The sequence below is a fragment of the Narcine bancroftii genome, chromosome 10, assembly GCF_036971445.1.
Source record: "Narcine bancroftii isolate sNarBan1 chromosome 10, sNarBan1.hap1, whole genome shotgun sequence".
In the NCBI taxonomy this organism is placed as follows: Eukaryota; Metazoa; Chordata; class Chondrichthyes; order Torpediniformes; family Narcinidae; genus Narcine; species Narcine bancroftii.
Window position 1 is genome coordinate 106695773 of NC_091478.1, and position 8319 is coordinate 106704091.

The following is an 8319-nucleotide window of genomic DNA, read 5'->3' on the forward strand; positions in this document are numbered from 1 at the left end:
GTAGAATAAGGGGGATTTGTCAGGAAAAAGAAAGAATAAAATGGGTTAAGTGAGCATTAGTATAAAAGTTTGATGGTTGGAATTCACTCGGTGGGATGAAGATTCCATTTCTTTGCTGTCTCATTCTGTGATCCTACGACTCTCCAAGAGCAATCAAAGCATTCTGAGGCAAATGGTTCACAACCAGATATTACATTGCCCTTTCCATCATATCCAAGGCCAAAATCAGAAATATAGCAGAATGCTCTTCATTCCCTCAATGAGTGCAGCTTGAAGAATGCACAAGTAGCTCAGCATCCACCAAGTTAAACAAAATCATCAATCATCCCAATTTCATTCCCTCCACCAACAGAGGACTATAGCTACAAAATCCTCTGTAGTTATTCAACTAGGCGACCAGGGCAGAACGTCTCAAATCTGCAATCTTTATGGCCATGAAACAAGTGCATGGAGCACTTAGGCCCTCCACCAAGTTGTACACTACCATGACTTGGAAATATCATTACTTTCCTTTCATGTGATAGAATCAAGTGGTTTCTAAAATATCATAAACTGTAAATGATTTCAAATAATTTTAAATGGAATGCTTCCTTTTTTCTAATTATTGCTTTTGGACGCTGGAGTGGGATGGTTAGTGTAGTGGTTAGCGCAACACTATTACGGTGCCACTGACCCGGGTTTGAATCTGGCGCTGACTGTAAGGAGTTTGCGTGTCTGCGTGGGTTTCCTCCGGGTGCCCTAGTTTCCTAACCCCTTCACAACATCTGGGGTTGTAGGTTATTAGGTGTATTTGCGGAGCATGAGCTCAAGCTCACTGTGCTGTATGACTACACTTAAAAAAAAACAATTTAAGGACCCAAATTTAACCTAGTGATGTCTATTTAAAATTTACAGAAGGATGTTTCATTTACTTTTTTCATTTTATTCTATTGAATGTTATGAGCATGAGATTGTTCCAAATGCCTTATGACTCAAGTCCATCAATAAACTATTGAAAAAGTGCATCCTCCACTGTAATGGTCCAACTGATGACAAGTGCCAAGTGAATGTTTCAGCTTGAACAAGCACCAAACAATTTAACAAAAATTCATTTTCTTAAGTCATTTCAGAAACTGGTTCTGTTTGGATGGCCAATCACTTTATTTGAATGTTTAAATTGTTCATTATTAAATGGGAGCTTTAATATATTTCTTTTTTTTTTTCTTTGCCTTATATTTCTGCTTTATTATAACTGTCATTTTCAACGTAAATTTTATGTCAGGTAATCTTTGACAATAAAAAGCAGATGCATTGACCTTTTTGAATAAAATACTTCTTTTTGCAAGGTTATTCATGTTTTATCATGCAAACATTTATGCATTACCTAATACCATCTCTGCAATATGATCTTTCATAGCAGCTTAAAGCAACAGTGCTCATAACACTTACATAATGGCAAAAAAACTTTTCATTTACAGATCAGGCAAATCCACAGGAACAATCCTAAAAAAAGCCAATTGCGACAAAGTTGTACGTAATTCATTTCTGACACTGAATATATTGGTGTAAGATCTTATATACAGTTTGAAATGCTAGCCTCATGAAAGCATAATGTTTCAGTATTATTCATCTTGTTTCAGGGTTGTTCAGATTAATAAAGATATTAAAAGATTTTAAATTTGAAGAATACAGAGGGTTGTTAGATAATTATGACACGGAAGGTGACTGTTCAGCCTGTTGTGTTTGGTGTCTGATCTCAGTAGTTTTAATTGTTTTAAATTTTCTCTAATTGTTCTTTTAAATATTATTAGTGCCGAACTGCTCAGAAGCTCAATGTCAGCAAGAAACTATTGATAAATTGTCTCCTCCTTGATAATGATCTAACTGGTGACAAGTGCAAAGAGCAGGTGTCAAATTTAACAAGTACCAAGCAATAAAACCAAAGTTCATTTCCTTGAAAGTAATTTCCATAAAATGCAGTGAGTGCATACAGTAAATGCCACTCTCTGATAGTAGTTTTGACCATCTAAGGAGGTTTCACTGATTTTGCACCTTATTCAGTTAGTAACAGCTTAAATGAAAGTTAAAAATGTCAACAGGAATAGGTTATTTTGCCCTTATGAATACCCCTAGCCTTCAATAAAATCCTGATTCAGTATCATTAACCACACTTCACTTTTATAACCAAATACCTATCCATAATTTAAAAAAAAACTATGGACAGTGATTGTCAGGGTAGCACGGTTAGAGCAATGGCTAGCACAATGCTATTACAGCTCCAGCAACCTGTGCTTGAATGTGGTACTGTCTGGAAGGAGTTTGTAAGTTCTCTCCGTGTCTGTGTAGGTTGTCCTTGGGTCCTCTGGTTTCCACCCACCAGGCGGACCTGTTACTAGGCTGTATGTCTAAATTTTTAAAAATTGATTGACTGCTCAACTCTCTAGGTTAAAAAAAATTCTTAAACCTCCGAAGAATGATGACTTATTTTGAGGTTGTTGTCCATTATTTTGGAAATGCCAACTACAGTAGGCACTATATCTACATCCATTTTGCCAAATCCATAAGAATTGTGTATGTTTCAATGAAGTCGCCCTTATTCTTCTACATTCAAGAGAGCAAATGCCTTGGCTGCTTAATTACCCTTGTGAAAATCTTACTGCACCTCATCTATTTCATTTATATTCTTACTTGGTCTGTTCTTACAGGTTCTTACAGGTCTGTATACGATATTCCAGATATAATCGCACCATAGCCCTATACAATAACAGAAATATGGTTCCTTTCTACTCAAATCTTCTCAACAGTATATTCTTTACTTCATTAATTCCTTGCCATACATTCAGGCTAACTTTTAGAGACTCGTGGCTCTTATATTCATGAAACAAGACTCTCATATTCATGTAACAAAATAGATGAATTTATTTATTTATTTGTAGAGATGAAATACTTGTCCTGCATATGCATTGGTTGTCTGTATGTGTGTTACATCTGGTTGTATGTCTGTGTGTTTTGCGCCGAGGACCGGAGAACGCTGTTTCATCGAGTTGAACTGGTGCAATAGATGACAATAAACTTGATTTGGATAATTTGGTTCTTCTTTCAGTCTCACATAATTTAAAAAATGCTCTTACTTTACATTTCTTCTACCTCCATGATTGAACCCACACATTTTCACAATCCTGTCTCGATGTAAGTGTTCAAACCAAAATGACAACAGTTCCCTTCCCCTCAATGATGTCTCTCTAATTACGGACTTCATCTAAAACCTCTCTGCATTCTTCTAATATCGGACACTGTCATCCAGCTAATCATTATCAGCAAACATAGATATATTACATCTGATCTCTTCCTCCAAATCAGAGGTAGAGATGGTAAACAGCTGTCACCTGGCACTTGTCCCGACGGTCTCTCACTCATCATAACCTCCCAATCCAAAAATGATCCATTTGTTCCAACTTCATGCCTTATCCCTCTTAATATCATATACTCCATGATCTATCACGAGCTTCCCTGTACTGCAAATTTTTTTAGTAGAACCTTAAGGTTATATGATCAACAAAATTACTGATGATTTGCATTCTATGCACTTTGTCCCCCTTATATTCCCCAAATCTCCAAAAATAACAGGTTTATCTATTTGGACTCTGCCTAATATGAGCATTATTTTTCACACATACTTTTGTAATTCCTTATTCATAGATTCTAGTATTTTGCCTTCTAACAATGTCAGGCTTATTGGCTTGTTCTCTGTATTCTCTCATGCTTCCATGTAAATGTAGGGGGTACATTTACCATCTTTCAACCAATGGGTATTATTTTAAAACCTATGGAATTTTGGAGATGAATCCATCTTCTTCAAAACCCAGGGAAGCAGATCTTAAGATCCTGCGACTTCCAGTTCCATGAATTCATACAATTCTTTTTAAAAAACAGATACAAATGCTTTTCAGCCCCTCATTCAATTCAGATTTAGAGTCCCCAACCTTTTCCAAGAAGTTTTCTTTGTTATTTTTGTGGAGAGAGAACCCAAATATTTGTTTAGGTTTCTCTACTATTTAGACAGGACCCAGGGGAGAAAACTGGGAGAAGACCACAACAGATAGGTGGCAGTTGCTTTAGAACCAACTACTTATTCTAGTGCAAAAGAAGGATGAGGACAGCAAAATAAAAGGACCTTGGATGATGGGAGAGGTCATCAACTTCATCAACTTCATCAACTTCATCAGGAAGTAAATGAAGTCATATCAAAGGTTCAGAAATCTACAATCAGTCAAGACACTGGAGGGATATGATGAAGATCTCAGGAAAGAAGTCAGGGGCAGGCATTAGGAAGGCCAAAAGGGGCCATGAGATGTCATTGGCTACCAGGATTAAAGAAAATCCCAAGGACTTTTCATTAAAAATAAGATGATGAGAGAGAGAGAGGGTAAGACCACTCAAAGTCAAAGGAGGAAATTAATGTTTGGAGCATGAGGAAATGGGCGAGTAGTTTGCATCAGTATTTATCAAGGTACTAAGGAGAATGACAAAGAAAGGGGAAACAGTGGAGAATGTCATGTGTGAGGGCAATTTGAGATCAACATTAAAGGTGGACAGAGGTAAAACACAGGATTCTGATGACACTGTGGTTATGTGAAAAAATACACAAATGCTGGAGAAACTCAGCAGGTCAAACAGTGCCTTTATGTAGCCAAGGTAAAGAAACATCACCAATGTTTTGGGCTTGAGCCCTTCATCAAGGTGTAGGGGAACATGAGAGAAGGTGGACAAGTCTATTGGGAATGGTGGAATAAATCCCTGGTTATTGAATAAGGCAACAGATTTCTGGAGAAGGGATCAGGCCCAAAACATCGACTGGCTTTCACGTCTTCTGCATGCTGCATAACCTGCTGAGTTTCTCCAACGTTTTGTGCACTATTACCAGGATGTTGCCTGGTTTAGAGGGTATAAGTTATAGGGAGAGACTGGACCAACTTGGGTTGTTTTCTCTGGTCCACAGGATGCGTGACCTGATAGAGTATAATCACGAGAGGCAATGACAGGGTGGATAATCAGAATCTTCTCTCCAGGGCAGCACAGTTAGCAAAGCAGTTTTTCTTTTTTTCTTTGGCTTGGCTTCCCGGACGAAGATTTATGGAGGGGGTAAAAGTCCACGTCAGCTGCAGGCTCGTTTGTGGCTGACAAGTCCGATGCGGGACAGGCAGACACGGTTGCAGCGGCTGCAGGGGAAAATTGGTTGATTGGGGTTGGGTGTTGGGTTTTTCCTCCTTTGCCTTTTGTCAGTGAGGTGGGCTCTGCGGTCTTCTTCAAAGGAGGTTGCTGCCCGCCAAACTGTGAGGCGCCAAGATGCACGGTTTGAGGCGTTATCAGCCCACTGGCGGTGGTCAATGTGGCAGGCACCAAGAGATTTCTTTAGGCAGTCCTTGTACCTTTTCTTTGGTGCACCTCTGTCACGGTGGCCAGTGGAGAGCTCGCCATATAACACGATCTTGGGAAGGCGATGGTCCTCCATTCTGGAGACGTGACCCACCCAGCGCAGCTGGATCTTCAGCAGCGTGGACTCAATGCTGTCGACCTCTGCCATCTCGAGTACTTCGACGTTAGGGATGTAAGCGCTCCAATGGATGTTGAGGATGGAGCGGAGACAACGCTGGTGGAAGCGTTCTAGGAGCCGTAGGTGATGCCGGTAGAGGACCCATGATTCGGAGCCGAACAGGAGTGTGGGTATGACAACGGCTCTGTATACGCTTATCTTTGTGAGGTTAATGCCACACTAATTACAATGCCAGTGACCCATCAAATCCATGGCTGTCTGTAAGGAGTTTGTGCATTCTATGCATGTCTGTGTGGGGTTTTCTCTGGTGCTTTGTCTTTCTCTCACCCTCCAAAACATATGGGTGGGTGTAGGTTAATTGGTGTATTTGGGTAGCATAGGCTCGTGGGCCGGAAGGGCCTGTTAACATGCTGTTTATCTCATTTAATTTTGAAAAGCATCACACACGAAAGATTGGGAATTTAAAATGAGGGGAAGGAAGTTTAAGGAAGATGTACAGGGCAAATATTTTACACAAAGAGTTGTAGGTGCCTGGAATGGGTGGCCAAGGGTTGTAGTGGAAGCAACTACAATAGTAGCATCATAGAGGCCTCTCGATAGACTCATGAATATGAAGGGATGAACAGGTACCTAACAGGAGCAAGCAACTGGTGTTTAGTTTGATTTGGACATTATAATTGATACAGGCACAGGTTCTGTGCTGTATTGTTCTGTGTTCTACACATGGGCCTGGTTCTGTGCTGTATTGTTCTATGTTCTACACATGGGCCTGGTTCTGTGCTGTATTGTTCCATGTTCTACACATGGGCCTGGTTCTGTGCTGTATTGTTCTGTGTTCTACACATGGGCCTGGTTCTGTGCTGTATTGTTCCGAGTTCTACACATGGGCCTGGTTCTGTGCTGTATTGTTCCAAGTTCTACACATGGGCCTGGTTCTGTGCTGTATTGTTCTGGCTTGAAGGGTTGCAGACTCTGGGGAAGCAAAGGACTGGTGCAGGGCATCACAAAACAGAGAGACCACCCCCCCCCCCCCACCCTCCACCAGAAGGAGAAGCAGAGGAGATGACCGGCAGGACAGTGAGGGGCTCTGCAGTAGAAGAAGATCGCACAGGCCGTGAGCCATTGGTGACTGCACTCAAAGGACTCACACCAGGCTGAGGACTGCTGGAGATTGGCTTCATTGTAATACCTTCATCAGAACAGCATAAGAAGTCATGTAGAGATGTCAGAGAGGCAATGAAAAAGAGAATTAAACTGAGAGGCAATTGTCTCCTTACTTCTCCATCCACGCTGTAATGCAGTCATCCAATGTGCAGTGGTTTCTCCATTGTGGAGGAATTTCTTTAGCCATGGAGCAGAGAAACTCTGGTATTTGCTACCATGGGCGGCTTTGGAGGCCAGATCATTGGGTGTATTTAAGGCAAATGTTGATAGCTATCTAAATAGTCAGGGCATTAAAGGTTATGGGGAAAAAGGCAGAGGGGAGTAGGGCTGAGTAGGAGAATGGATCAGCCCATGATCAAATGGCAGAGTGGACTTGATGGGCTGAGTGATGTACTTCTGCTCTGATATCTTATGGTCTCTTAAGCACTGAATGCAGTACGATAAGTTGGAAGGAGTACAGGGGTATCATTACTTTATCTGGACGGAGGACCTAGATGGTGTTGAGCCAGAAATGAAAGAGGAGGTGTTGCATCTATTGTGGTTGCATAGAAAACTGTTGCAACTGGTGGAGGAGGTGTTGGTGAAGAGCAGAATATGGAGCTGAAAAGGGAAGGTGTCTTCAGAGGCTTTTAAGAAAGGATGGTGGAATGTGTTGGAAGTACCTTCAGATTCTCTGATTTTTCATCTCCATCAATAATTCCAATCTGGTGTTCTGCATTCATGCACCAACCCCTACTAATTCCAATATTCCAGTCGCAAGTTTGACAATTGTCCTGCAGATGTCATGTTGGTTAAGAGGTAACCTCGGTTCTATCTCAGCCTTTGAAAAGATTCAGAGAAAATAAAATGTAGAGGTAACTGATTTCAGATCCTCTGATCACCTACTTAAAAGTAATGGAATTGGAGTGTTGCTGGACACTTTGGCCGTCAACAGCTGATGGCTCGCACGTTGCATGATTGTAATGCTAAGGAGTTTACCTTCATGGATGCCTCTCAGATTCAGACAAGACACTTGGAAATATTGAACAATACTCACCTTGCATTTGGCATGGAGTTTATTGTTACATTCTTTAGTGCAAATCAGTTTAAAAATTGGATCTCTCAGTCAAGGTGAAGAAAGAAGACAGATCTTCCCAGAAGTTAACTATCCTGACTGATATTTTCTCGTATAGATCTTTCAAGATGCATGAGTCAGCAACTCACAAATACAAGGGGTTAACATAAACATCCCCATCTTGTATGTTACACAGTGGAACCAACATGCCTTAACAGAGCCTCAATTTCATTTGTGATGGTGCAGTAGGAACCCATTTACCACCATTTAAATTCTCCTTTGGTCGACACTGAAGCAATAATACCATTGCCAAAACTTAAGATGAAATGCATGTTAATTATATCTCAGTAAATTTAGAGATGCTTTGCTGTTGTATCCAATGAATTGGTAAGGATGAGATAAATGGATTCCTGCAGGCTGACAGCAAAAGAAGTTTAACAGTTCCGTATCGTGTACAACTTGCTTGAGCACTTATCCAACAAATGAAACAAACATTGATGCTGTAGTTCTTATAAAACTGTAACATTCGCCACTTCTTGCACACTTAGGATTTCTCTTTAAATTCAAA